The sequence below is a fragment of the Protopterus annectens genome, chromosome 3.part0 (genome assembly GCF_019279795.1).
Source record: "Protopterus annectens isolate FY-2018-M chromosome 3.part0, PAN1.0, whole genome shotgun sequence".
Lineage (NCBI taxonomy): Eukaryota > Metazoa > Chordata > Ceratodontiformes > Protopteridae > Protopterus > Protopterus annectens.
In genome coordinates this window covers 874,083,399-874,099,072 of record NC_056731.1, presented here as the reverse complement: position 1 = coordinate 874,099,072, position 15,674 = coordinate 874,083,399, and positions in this window count along the sequence as shown.

Below are 15,674 nucleotides of genomic sequence, written 5' to 3'. Positions count from 1 at the left end.
ATAAATGTGATTATATTGTCGAGACCCCCAAGCTACCATGGGTGTAATATCATAACGCCATGTTTTAATTTTTACAGCCTACAGTGTTGTTTATATAATAAAGAATGGTTAGGGGATGTTATTCTCCTAAGTTAACTAATTATTAAATGAATTTGATCAAGGAAAGAAACCAGTCATGGTGTGCTTGGAAATGTGACACCTCTAACATTACTTATCTCAGCAGCTTTCTCCTGCATAAAAATAATTGTAATAGAAACGTCAGCAAAAATTGCTTAAAAATCCTCATTTTAAATTTATGTGTTTTGGCAACTAATAGAGATACAATCGGTAGGTACTTGCTTAATGAAATGAAAGCTCTATGTAATCCATTACAATCATAGTTTCATGTCTATTCCAAAATAAATACAATTGGTAGGTACTTGCTTAATGAAATGAAAGACCTATGTAATCCATTACAATCATAGTTTCATGTCTATTCCAAAATAAACCTCTACACATTCCTAAGCAGATTATGAACTAATAGGAAGCCCAATGATCCCCATTATGTCTATAGACAACAAATCAGTAAAGTGACTGCTAGTAAAGCTGGGCTCAAACCTTTCACTCAGAAGCCATAGCCTCAAGCTTCTCTGCAAAACATATTGCCCACTTTGCCATTTTTGTTGCCTAGGCAAAGCAATCCTTATGACCTTACGTCCACAACACAAAATGTACAGTACCTTCAAACATAACTTTGTCACCAAATTGTAAGTGGGACAGTATTTGCAAAGACTGGCACCATCATCTTGGAATGGGTCTATATTAGAAAGATGAAATGACAGAACAACGAACATGCTTAGATCAACCAAAAATGATTGAACCTGCTCAACCTCGAACAGCCACAACAGCGATTTTTTTCAATGGGAAAAATTTGCTGGGCCAACACAAAAAAAAAAAAAAATCTAAACACAAAATAAAGTAGGGGGCTTCACCCATTACATCTCTTGATGATGGGGGCTGTGCCCCACAACCCCCCCCCTACTTAAATATACCAACTCCAAGATCGCTCTACAGTGGAGAAAATGGCAAAGGCCCGACAATGGCCTAGCAATTTTTTTCCCTGGGAAAAAAACGGTGTTGTGGCCGCTCAAGGTTTAACAGATTCGATCATTTTGGGTCGATCTAAGCCCATTTGTTATTTTGACGTTTCGTCTTTCTAATATAGACCCTCTTGGAACATACTATTATATGATATTACAAATATTAGTGAATGCCTCATCTTCAGAAAAAGAATTACTAAAGATTTGAAAAAGCAAGATAAATATTGCTGTTTCAGTGACAATGGCTTACATGACTTCTTCACATTTTTACATAATACTAAAAGTTCATTATTCCTAATTACTACTTGCGTATATTGCTTTCAATATGATGTGGCCATTGCCTTTAACTTATGTATGTAAAACCTACACATATATTTTGTTTTGATATTCTTTAAAAGTATCTCCCATATGTTAATGTATTTTTCTATTATTAATGTTTGCATATGTAGGGTTTTTAATTATCTATGTAAATGTTAATGGCTTGGTTATCAGGGACCTGGGGACCCAGGTTGACAGTGGCCTTTCTTTTGACACTCACATTGCTAAAGTGGTTAGAAAGACCTTCTACATTGCCCACCTGATCATGAAGGGATTCACATCCAGATCTAGTGAGGTCATTGTTCCCCTGTACTCTTCACTTATCAGACCAATGATCGAGTACAATGCCCCATTCGGGATGTATCTCACCCGACATCTGCAGCAATTGGAGAGACCCCAAAAGTTCCTCACCAAAGGATAAAGGGACTCCAAAATCTGTCATATGCTGCCAGATTGAAGAAACTCCAGCTCTATTCAGTCGCATACCGTCTGCTCAGAGGTGACATGTGCCTGACATACAAGGCCATGTCCAACCCGGAATTAATGGACATGCTCCACCTCAGAAAATCCAAATCCACCAAAACCACTAGAGCAAGCGACTTAAACCTTAGCACGGATATAAATAGGACATGCTGGAGGGATAGATTTATCACTCAGAGACTCCCTATGCTGTGGAATAAAATCCCGGTCCATGTGAGGCAGAGCACCTCGCTGACTCTGTTCAAGAGAAATCTAGACCTGTGGATGGGAGATCGTAGGTTTACCCCAGGAATCATCTCTGTGTCACTGCTGGACAGAGGCACAACAAACTAATGGGCACAGTATTTTTTCATATAAGGGGTGGCGTAAGCCACAATAATTTGGGCTAGGCTTATAAATGCCTTAGGGCAGATAGACTAGTATAAACCTATGAACCTATGAACCTATATGTTTTATTATTTTGAAACTGTAATTGTCTTTGGCTACAGTATTGGCTAACCTAGCTTACTAGCAATACATAAATAAAACCTGTTAACAGACTGCAATTCAGTCTGTATAGTAAGTCTTGTTTCTAAGTTCCAGAAAGATCCTGTGCATCTATTTGTCTTTCTTCTAGCTCTTGGCTTGCTGACCATTAGCTACTTTGGGTGATCTCTCATGGCAGCTACTCCTCCTCTGACAGCACCTGATTCAGGGGAGGGTGACTGGATGATGTCACATAATACCAGTATTACTCCCTGGTTGAGTCCAGGTTTGAAAGTCATGGCAATGAGCTTCAGAGCAGAGCTAGCAGGTCACAGTATTACATAAGCTGGAAGCAGAGTTCTTCCTGCAACTATTCCTTCACCAGTGTGGTGTTCCCACAGCATGCTGAGCGAGTAGTGAGGTGCAGCCTGTGAGTGCATGTCTGGCCTGCCTGGGCCCAAGGGCAGCCACACTTTCTCAAATCATACACGTGCATGCGCGCGTGCACACACACACACACACACACACACACACACACACACAAACACACAATCCGACCTGATGAATTTCTAAAAGTCCAGCTTTCCATGACCGAAGATGGCCAACTCTGCCTTAGGTCCACATCTGTTTAGCTGACAAAATTTGACCAGGTGTGTGAGATTAGTCTCGTGGTCGTGAAATATGCTCTTTCCCAGAGGTTGTGTGATCTTGGAGTTAGTACATATAATTATCAGGGGGTATGGAGGTGCAGGAGTGGGGGTTTTCCCCTGCAAATATGATATTTCCATCTGTTTTGGTTTTGTAAATTTTTGCATGTGCAAACATTGCTGATTGGCCCATGTCTAATAGTGTGTCAGTATTTGCAAAGTCAATCTTTCAGTATCAGCTTTATTAATGGCAAAATTTTGGTGTTTAGATCTACATCAGTGCACATATTTTTTAATATATACATATATATATATATATATATATATATATATATATATATATATATATATATATATATAGATAGATATATACGGATCTACTTCATATTATCATTTAACCAGATGATTGAATGTCACAACGTCGAGACCATTACCACGAAAAATCACATAAGTGAAAGTTTAAAACAACGAATCCCAAATCTTGGAAAAGGGGAAAACAACCAAACCTACCATTTCTACCTACATTCAATTTTGCAGAGGGGCTAACCCCCCTGTACCCCAACACCCCCTGCAAATTAAACATACCAAATCAGAGATCACACTACCTTGAAGGAAACAAAACATCTACCAATTGCTAAATAACAACTCTCTTCACATTCCAGTCCTATGGCACAAAGCACAGTACTGACTAGATCTTCCCACTTCACCAAGATCTCCCTCGACATTATAACTAATTTTTTTTTTAATTACTAAGCACCAGCTACACATATATTAAGACCTACACCCCTGTACTAATCACTACTTTTCTACATACAAAACCACAATACTTTAATGTTAAACCTACATCCAAAACTAAAGACTACATAACAAATCTAAAACAATCTAAACTTACACATACTACTCCAAATACAACTAAACCATCCAATGACAACTCAGCCATAACGTTGTATATCCTCACTGCAAAACCTTAAGGTGACAGTGTACATCTAACTCACTTAGCCTTTACATTTTGCATTACAGTTTGATATTCCGGAATACGATCTTCTTACTTTTTGCTTTCATAATTTTTCGTGTTTATGGTCTTGAGTTTGTGATGTTTGATGATCTGGTAATGTGATAAAATGAAGGGGATCCATATATATATATATATATATATATATATATATATATATATATATATATATATATATATGGCTTTCATGTAGTAGAGTGATTGTGTGTGTTTGTGTGGTGGATGGTGTGTGTGTGTGTGTGTGTGTGTGTGTGTTTGTGTGTGTGTGTGTGTGTAGTAAAACTGCGAAATTCAAAACTTCCGGTATTCGAGGTTTTGAATTTCATGGTTTTTAGTTTTCATTGTTTTGTGGATTCCACTTCTTGGGCTTGAGATACTGAAATTCAAGATTTCAGTATTTCAAGCTTCTGTAGTGAATCCGTGTATATATATATATATATATATAAGTATTATTGCAACCAGATTTCCGAAGTGCACTAATTCGTTATGTTTCTGCAGAAACAAGTTGCTTAATCTAAAATGGGGTGTATAAAGAAGTGAGTACTACTTTGTCACAGTGGGAATGAGGCAGGAAGAGGAAAAATGGCGACAGTTTGTACTTCTGGGTGACGCGCCTCATTTCTCCCACAACTCCGCAGTGGTGCACTGCTTTCCAATTCATGCATTCCTCATTATCCTGTTAGCTAAGGGCTAGTGACTCACGAAATACACACTGACTTTTCATGGCCAGTAGTCACCAAAAGCAAAGGTGCCTGTAAGGAAGAGTAAGTAATGGCTCAATGCTTGCTTGGGGAGTGCTGCCTTTCTCCGCAGTGACAGACTACTTTACAAAGGGTACATTCCTGCTTAGGGATCGTGCCTGTTTCCAGTCCACAGGATTGTATGCATACTAACACTTTAAAATAAATGGGTTTAACTGCTTTTTAAAGGCAGTACAGCTTTTAGCAAGTCCTGTGTCATACACAGCAAGTAAATAGCATTACAGAGAAAAAAGGCAGGGACTTATGTCTGTAAACCTCCGCAAACAGAACAGCAGTTTTAAATCAGTACTTCCAAGTATTTAGAGTGACTAGATGTCGGAAAACAGCATAGCTTGAATCAAGCACTCTTTCCTTAAATTTTACAATGTTTTCCCTACCTAAACAATGTTTTTAAATAAAGTTAACATTGTCAGTGTGATTCTGCATACATTTCTTTTTAAATTTACAGAGTGGGAAGCAAGCGGCATTATCGTGAAAATCTGGTTGCGATAATACATAAGCACTATATATATATATATATATATATATATATATATATATATATATATATATATATATATAAAGGGGTATGTGGGAGGAATAGCCCCCCCATAGGTGATGTGGGGGGTGGGCTTGCCCCCTGCAAAAGCACTCTTTCTTGCATTTTGCTTGTTATTCAGGGTTTTAATGACTTTGATGAAAACCTGTCACTTAATTTGACTGTGTTTTAGTGGATCATTCTTTGAGTTAGATGTAATGTAACACACATACACAGTCTCTCACACACATTTGTGTATATGTATATATATATATATATATATATATATATATATATGTATGCATGTTTGTGTGTATTTCTGTGTATGTTTCTGTGTGTGTGTGTGTATATATATATATATATATATATATATATATATATATATATATATATATATAGATTGATATAGATAGATAGATATATAGATATAGATGGATAGATGGATATTTCTGTGTGTATGTTAACATTTTGGATATCTAAGATCACCCATTCAGCCATTGTACCCATGCTCTCTGTTCTTCATTAGTTTTTTCTTGTTTAGTCTAAACAGAATGATCCATTCTGTTCTTTTCCTGTGTACATGAGACTGCTAGCGAGAACCTTTCACCTCTAGGTTAGGGTTAATAAAGTCTGAATGCCTAAATTTGAATATTGTAACATCAAATTTGACCAGATAAAAATACATCACAGTATTTCTGTGTTTTGCGGTCATTTAGCATTGAACGAACTTACTACCTGCATATTTTAGTTTAGCCTTTATTCACGTTAAGACCCAAAGTTTTTTTTTTTTTTTTTTTTGTTAATTCTAATTCTTTTTTCCTCTGATTTCTTTGTCTCCAAAGATTTTTAAAATTCAGTGTCTGGAAAACACTTCAGGCCTTTCAAGTGGAGCAATGATAGTCCTTATGCGTGCTTTCAGGAACATCTGTCATCTTATTTAAATTCTTTTTTTCATTTCAAACTAATTATATCGATACCATAAATTAAACATAGGTGACTGCTTTAGGATTTGCTTAAAACAAAACTCTGCACCTGCCCAGCTGTTATTGTCCTACCTTCTTATCTTTACTCTCAGATTTCCAGTGAGTTAGTCAAAAGGCACATTAAGGTTTTATTGACAGAATAATGGGGATTGTATGACCAAGTTCCCATTCTGAGTCATTTCAGCATGTATGTCACAGTGTTGAGCTTTTTTTTGCCTCTGAAATGTTCATTGCTAGGTTTCTTCAGTGAGTCACAAGAAAGTTTAAGATTTATTGTTCTGTTTGTTTTAATGAACATTCACATCTTCTTTTTGATAATGGCAATGGAGGCGATGTCATTGTTAGCCGGATAGGAGCAGGTGGCACCGTTTTTGTTGCATGTATCACATGGAAAAGGACAGGAGAGACATTGTAAGTTAACCATTTGAAAAGATACATAAATGAAAACAAAAGATTTAAAAGGATAGGCATTGTTAAATGTTAAGTATCATGTAAATATGTAAGAGAGCCATACTATGAGATAAAACACATTTGTAAAACTATATAACACTAATTCATTGCAAATATTAAAAGGTGTGTATGTTTGTACGACATTTTAAAGATTCATGCCACCCATTTTTTGTTACTGCATTTGCTTTGTGGAGAACAGAACTAAATCCAGTTATTACAGTTTTTCAGTTAACAAATTTGAGAAATATACCATAGAGCAGTGTCTAATATGCTTGACTGCACACGCAGACACACACGCGCACGCGCACACACACACGCAGACATACACACACACACACACACACACACACACACACACACACACACACACTAAAAAGTCCACCACAACCTGTTTTTAGGCTAAATTAAAACCACTGTTTGCCTATGAAAATGTTCATTGAAAATGCTTGTGTGACCTCTGAAATTTGCACCCAGATGCATCCAAGCAAAAACAAGAGAGGCTATGGCAAAGAAGCTAAAATCCCCATTCTAGTTTTACTATGTATAATGGAACTGTTCACTACTTCCTGGATTTATTTACTCTCAAATTCACATGCAGTGTTTAGTATAGTCCTTGATAAGCTGAAAAAAATCTCACAGAGAAAGTATTCATGCATATCAAGTCATGATTATTTCTTGACACCAGTAAAACAGGTAAGTGATTGAAAGGGGCACATTGCACCAAAACATTGACCCTTTTGCTGTACAAAAATAACTGAAAAGCCCATGTCATTAAACTCAAAATTGTTCAAAACATTGAATACAGTTGAGAGTATGGATTCAAAAGTTTTCGGTCATGTCAGTTCTCTAGACCATAACTGGTCTGACATGCTCACTATGTACCTGCAGACATAATACACAATTTATATTATACATGTATACATACACATATGTGCATCTACAGTCACAGGAATATAGCTCATAAAGCTACACACACACACACACACACACACACACACACACACACACACACACACACACACACACACACACACACACACACACACACACACACACACACACACACACACACACACACACACACACACAGACAAAAAACATAGACACAAAACACACACACACACACACACACACACACACACACACACACACACACACACATCAGATATTTTAAACACAAACTCCTATTTGCAACAGAAAGCTACAATGACATCAGTACTGTCAATAATGGTCTATAATGTGCAGAACTTTACATTTTTGCACATTAGTCATAGAGTATGAGGGAAAAATCTGATAACATGAGCAGTGGTACACAGGATTTGGTAGTAAACACAAAGCAGTTCTGCACGTTTATGAACTGCTTTGGTCCTGGCTGGTTACTTCCCAGTATTGTGAAATATACTGAGTAGTGATATCTCTAGTATGCTACCTGACACATCCTTGCTGCAACATTTAGTAATGTTATGGTGGCAGCTATGGGCCACCCTGTGTAGATGTACACTGGTTCTATCCATTCTACACTCAGTATAACAATACTATCCCCCTGACCTATGTTCTATGGCTCTGTGCTCACTGTAGGTTCTTAGAAAGGTGATGAACGTGGCCCTTGAGTATGAGGTGTTGTGTATGAACTACCCTTCTATAGGCTCTGGAGAGGTGAGCTGTGCTCCACAGGCAACAGAGCCGTGTAACTGGGTGTGGGGCTACTGTTCTGTCTCACAGTTTTCATTGTCAGCAGTGACACTGTGCCCTGAGACTATGCAGTAGGCTACTATCTATCATCAGTGGTGTCTGGCGCAGCCCTATTGCACACCAGAAGACCTCGTAACCATAGCACCTATAAAAGCAGACAGACAAATAAGTGTATGTAACCAACTAATATGCGACAATCCCACTTTTCTGGGAGATAATAGCTATACTGATAACATAAACAAATAAACCCTGCATGGTATGTCTTCATGTCTCCATCCCAGATGTACCTGTGGATGGGATATTGTGGTGTTGAGCATCAATGAGCTCACAGCATAGGTGTGCCATTAAGCCACGTTATTGACATTAGGAATAATAATGATGTTTAATAACTTTAGTCTCACTGAGTTTATGTTGACACTTTGTTGCCTTGTGCCCAGGCAATAACTGTACAAGGTCTGCTGACCAGCTCACCTACCCTGTTATCAAACAGTAAAAAAATAAATACATGAATTATAAATACTAACTTGGTACATCCACAACAGAGATGCAGGATGGTGTATGCAGGTCACTTCCCACACTCAGGCCTCTGCCATGTATCAGGGTCATTTCAACCTCCTTAGAGAGGGACAACATGATCTCCTTCCATTTCAGTGAGGGTGGTCTATGATGTCAGACCCATACTCATGGCCATCCCCTCACATAGAGTGGTGAAGCTCTTGTGGACATGCAGAATCATTTCAATGACCCTGCAATGGCCATGATGAACTATGTTGCTGTGGCCACTGACTGCATTCTTACCTGCCATATACATTCACAGAAGGCTTGGTCACTCTTGCCTGTGTCTATTATCCACTGTTTTGCATACAGATGGCCTGCAGTAGCAAATCTGTCTCTTCCTGAGTGAACTTATATAGGTGATTCCTCTCATTAAGTGTCACATATCAACCTTTAAATGTGGACATAAAGCTATGGTCAACCAGTGGGCATAAAATATGTACATTACCATCTGTAGTGGTCATACACCCATGGTGCAGCTACACCAATGTAAGATACAAGACCTGTCATGCTCTAATATCACAGGAAAGTTTTCTATAGCAGTTTGGTATGGAAGCATGGGAACAAACTTTGTTGTGATACGCACCCTGTCAGCAGCCTACACCAACTTGTGCTCATGAAAGCATAGTCATCATGTGCTCCACATATTCACCCCTGCACAGTATCTGTTATCCAATGTGCTGTCCCCACCTCAGCTTGTTCACTATTCTCCATCTATGCTTCATAGATTCAGACTTTATGCATTAAAGTACAGTCTTCTCTGTCTCAGCCACATACCAGGGGTCTTAGTGCACTTAACACAACTGCACAGCCCATACCTTGATGAGGTACTTCACACAACCCCACAGCCCATACCTTGGTGGGGTAATTCGCACAACCCCACAGCCCATACTTTGGTGGTGTATGTCACATAACCTACATAACCCATAACTTGGTGAGGTACTTCACAAAACCCCATAGCCTGATGCCTATACCTTGGTGGGGTAATTCATACAACCCCACAGCCTATACCTTGGTGGGGTAATTCACACAACACCACAGCCCATACCTTGGTAGGGTAATTCACACAGCCCCACACCCCATACCTTGGTGGGGTAAGTCACACAACCCCACAGTCCATACCATGTTGAGGTACTTCTCACAACCCCACAGCTCATACCTTGGTGGGCCATTGCTGCCTGAAATTGAGCCCTGTCTACTTTCACCCATCATTGTTACCATCCCTGCTCCCCATATGCAGGGTGCTATGGAGCAACATCCTCCTATACCTCTCAACTGTCCAGATTTTTGCAAAATGTCCAGATTTTTTACTCATATTTTTGGTCTGCTTATCATAAAATTTGTCGTTTTCAGGATTTTTGTTGCAAATCAGTGAGGAATGTATTTACTATATAATGACAGGCATCTGAGTTTCTGACTTCATATATTTCAGAAAACGCAAGGTAACAACACATTTTATTCTTGCAACTTTCTAAGTCTATAAGAACAATATTTAAAATGTGTCCCTATTTTTGGGGCTTTGCCCCCCATTATTTTTGGCTTTCTCCAAACTTTTTGTGTTAAGAGGTTGAGAGCTACTTCCCCCAAAAATCAAACAATCCTATAGTTATCAGTAAATCTTCCCACTCACCTATGACATGTGATCCTTACCCACCTTACTCAGCAGATTATGGAAGACCAATATAGTTATTTACTGTAAAGAGCCATCACAACCCTTTTTGTACTCCCCACTACCCCATAAATAGGTCGCTGTGGTGCAACCCTATTCCCCAACAGCAAAATAATCTTACATTTAACCAGCCTATTTTCCCATTGCCAGATGTCACAGACTGCACGCAATGGTAGGACTAGACACTCAATGGTGTAAAATATGGTTCAAGCTGATTTGGTCATGTTGACTAATGTTGCCATATTGGCATGGGTATTTGCCTGTGATAACTGGGTTGAGGATCTGGCCTACTCCAACATACGCCAGGGACCTACGCTAATGGTTGAAGAGTTGTATGTGCCCATATTGGCCAGTGTGTGCCTGACATAAAGCCAAGCAGCCCTGAATCAATAGGTTATTGGCTGGCTGGTGTCCAGTTGCCCAGTCTGGGTTACCTGGGATAGCTCTGTTGAGCAAAAGCTGAACATAAAACCAATCAAACATGAACTAAAAATTGCTATACTCAGTGATGATGATGAAGATTGCAATGATGCTGCACATGTTTAGTTCTCACTGTTGAATGCCTCCTGTAACAGTAAGATAGTGCAGATCTCAGTAGTGCTCAGTGTTACTCATGCTTACTAGATTCATCTGCAGCTGTACCCTATGGTAATCATGGGCCTGTTCATCAGCAATCCTAGCTTGAGATGGCTACTTACAGAATCAGGAAAGCCAACATCTCCCCATGAAGTCTGCTTGATGTTGTAATACACCACAGTGGTGTCCTGCGTGCCTGTGCTTGTTAGTACAAAATTAAATATAATGGTGGGACACCATCCTTATGAATCCTGAAAGTGCCACCTTGCAAAAAACAAACCCACACAATTGTGGACTCCCTCCATACTCCATATGGTGTGCCCTCACACACAAGTAAGACTGCAAGGGACATCCACAGATATTACCCCTCCTATCATACCCCACCCCTTTCATAATGGAGGACCTCAACAGATCCTGGAAACTAGAGACCTATCAGTTTGACTAGTCTTAATTGCAAAGCCATTGATAGAATTATCATGGAAATTATCAACAAGGACATAGGAGACCTCCAGACACTGGATCCATTCCAGTTTGACTTTGTCAAAGGAATATTATGCTTACTGAACCAGGTGGACTTCTTTGAACTGGTCACCAAGGCAATGGATGAAGGGGAAAGTGATGCATATTGTCTACACAGATCTGGCTAAAGTATCTGATACAATACCTATGGAACTAGGAATAAACCCCTTTATAACATGCCGGATAGCTAGCTTACTCAAGAGCTAAGGATCAATGAGGCCACCTCACAGAGACCTGTCACCAGTGGAGTCCTTCAGGGCTCTGTGTTGGGCCTGCTCCCAGAGCCGAATCATGGTCAACTGGGGCCCTAGGCAGGGTAATAGATTAGGGCCCCCCCCCAGAGCAGCTCCTTCTGCAGCAATCCCCTACCACCCCCCAGCACAGCAGCCTCCTCCCTGCCATTCCAGTACTCTATTACATGGCTATTTCTCGCCAGTTACCATAAACAGTTTTCAAATCTGTTACTGTACATAGTGTTTTCTTATTTACTTCCAAAATTATTACAGATATTTAAATAAAACAGCACAAGATTCCAGGATTTACAGGATTCTAAGATGGTGGACATTCAGTAAACATCCTCTCCACAGAGCTCCTAACAAAGATCAAGTAAACTAGCTCAAAGCCAACTATCTCTTAACAAGGAGTGAATATTTTAAATAATTTTGCAACCTTCTTCTAACTATCCTTTCTACTTGGGTCTCTACTAGAAGCAGCTTAAAGAAAAAACATTATTTTACTGCCTGTGCATTACAGGAATTTCACCACATGTAAAGCTAGGCGTGAAGTCAACATTACATTCCTGAAGTTCAAACCAGGTGTGGTAAAATGTTAAAATGTCAAAAGACACAGAAATAATGGAGGTCCGGACCACAAAACAAAACTCTCGACAATAGCCTCGCCTGAGAAAGACACGCTTTCCAAAAGGCAGAAAGTATCTAAATAACAGGAATCTACAAAAGTAATGGCAAAGCAGAAGTCTGAATCCAATATCCAAATGGAGGAGCTCAAACAAGCTCTCCTTCCTATCCAAACAGCAATACAAAACTTCTCAGAACAACTTTCTAGCTTTGGTAAAACAATGAATCAGATAGCAGAATGCATGAATCTCATTGAATCTAAAACACAAGAAAATGACTATCAAATCAGTAAACTAAAAGAAGAAATTGGCACCAAAAATGATACATTACTTGAAATTCAACAGAAACTGGTGGATTTAGAAGCCAGAAGTCATCAGAATAACATATTGATCAGAGGGCTACCTGAGAGTTATGAATACAGCCAACTACCAACAGTTACTATCCAGATTTTTCAAAGCTTACTTCCAAAAGAAGAGCACTCTAAGGAAATAGTTATCAAAAGAGCCCATTGCTCACTGTACAAAAAACAAGACACAAACATCCCAAGACAAATTTATGTCAAGCTTTTAAGTTACCAAGATACTCAAAAAATGGAAAGCAAAAGCAGATAACCTGGAATGGCATTAAGATTACTCTTTCACAATACCTCCCTGATGAGATTAAGAAGAAGTGATAGAGCCTATCTCCATATTGTGCAGACCTGATTAGTCGCAAGATAAAATTTCAAATGCAATATTCTAATACTCTCACATTTCAGTATAAGGACATTAAATATGCAGTAAACTCACCCAAAGAGGCAAAAGCTGTGTTCATTAAATGCTTTGGCAGATCTCCGGACCTTTAAACTCTCTTATGAAAGACCAATCCTTCAAAGTACTAGGTATCATCTTTGGTTTCTTTCCATAATACCTCGCTAACTATATTGCTGTAATTCTGTTTAAAATTCATCCCTGGGAAACCAAAGGACACACATTATCTAAATTCAATAGCGACAGAACAAAAAGTGCGATGTATGTTGTCCAATAGGGGACACTTCAGATAACAACTTCTTATTCAGTCAAAGTGTACCTATCATTGCAATGACACCATAGTGAAACGTGAGTTAACGAAGATAATTTGCAGTAGACAACCTCACGAGGAATACCTGGACAAATGTAAGTTTATAAAAATGTTTCAATTTACCAGACTTAAACTATATTATAAATTGGACACATGGATTTTTATATCCCAGACATTCGCTTTGAATAAATATCACAGGCTTCGATGGTTATAGCAGCGGCAGTGTTGTTTACATGATTAAGTATGTTCTATATGAGGCATACCTCGATTTCTCATAGTGACTTATATTGAAATTACTTTTGGAACAACTTTTGTTTCTTCTTTCTTTTTTCTTGGATTCTCGCTAAATAATTACACATGGTGCTGAGTTTGTTCGTAACATCTGACTTTTTCCTTGGCGAGACCTTACAGTAAGATGGCAACAGGCAAGTGAAACAAAAAGCCAGAGAGACGAGGCTCTGGTTAATGATTTTTCTGATCCCGGAGCATCATACTAATGGTCCTGAAGCCTGGGCTATTCACCACTCATGTATATAGGTTCTTTTGTGAGGTTCTGCTACATAGAAATTCATGGCATAGATTTCTCTTTATTGAAACAAACAACGTCGCTGGACACTGCTGTTCCTTATTAAAACGTTTATTCAGTACAAACAGAATCAATAAAAATGGTAAGCGCTTTCGGGACTACTCCCTTCCTCAGACAAAATTACACATACAAACAATACTCTATTTAAGGTCATGATGGATGTCATGTTATTTTGTCATAATTTAACCTTAAGGATGTCGTATGGTTTACAGAATGATTACAGTTTAACTCTAAGGAAACCTAGTGTTTATGTCCCCCCACTCACACCCACTATGAACTTGTTTCTTAGGAGCTGTGAGAATGACCTCATAGAGTATTTTAAGCGAGGCAACTTTAGTAAATTTTATAATTTGACACAGAAGCAGAAGGAAAGTTTGGACAACCTAAGTAAAAACAAGGAAATTATAATCAAGCCAGCAGACAAGGGAGGGGCGGTGGTCGTCCTTGATGCAAAGTGGTATAACTGTAGGTTGAAGCAACTTTTAGCGGATGAAGTTACATACATATGCATCAATCCCTTGGAAGTGAAAAGAGTGGTTGACAGAGTTCACACAGCTCTGAAAGCCCTACATTTTGACATGAAGATTAATGATGAGGTGTTTGACTTTTTATGGATAGAAAATGCCATAACTCCTATCTTCAAAGCTCTCCAAAAGATACACAAATCCCTGGAGAACCCACCCCTTAGACCGATAGTTTCGGGGAGGGGGTGGGTGACTGAGAACATTTCGATATGGGTGGAACATCATCTTAGACCTTATGTAGATAGTGTGGACAATATATTGAAGGACACGGGAGACTTTTTGAGAAAATTAGGTAATGTTGAGAAAGGCATACTCAACAATACTAAATTGCTGATGGTAACATTAGATGTTAACAATTTATTTACAGTAATAGATAATAGTTATGGCATAGAAATGGTAGGCACCTTATTGTTGGAATCAGGGGCATCAGATGATAAGATTAATTTAGTGAAAACATTTTTAGGTTTAGTGTTGGAAAATAATGTCTTCATAGGGGGTGATTCTATGTACAGACAGGCACAGGGGGTGGTGATGGGCACCCCCTGTGCCAATACGTATGTTAACCTTGTATTATCACAATGGGAGAATGTATTTGTACTGAATAGTGAAACTTGGTGAAGTTATTTGAAAATGTATGTACGTTTCGTGGATGACGTTTTTATCTTATGGGATGGGAGTTTAGATACATTGCAACAATTTGTAGACTATCTACATTCCACGACCACATTCTTTAGGTTTACTATGAAAGCCTCTACTGAATGTATAGACTTTTTGGATGTGAACATAATACAAGGAGGGGAAGGTTTTAAATCTAAGTTGTATAAAAAGGAATGTTGGAAAAATAGTTTACTCGCATATGATAGCATGCATCCACGATATACGTACTCTAACATAGTACAAGGACAGGTTAGTAGGATCTCCAGGA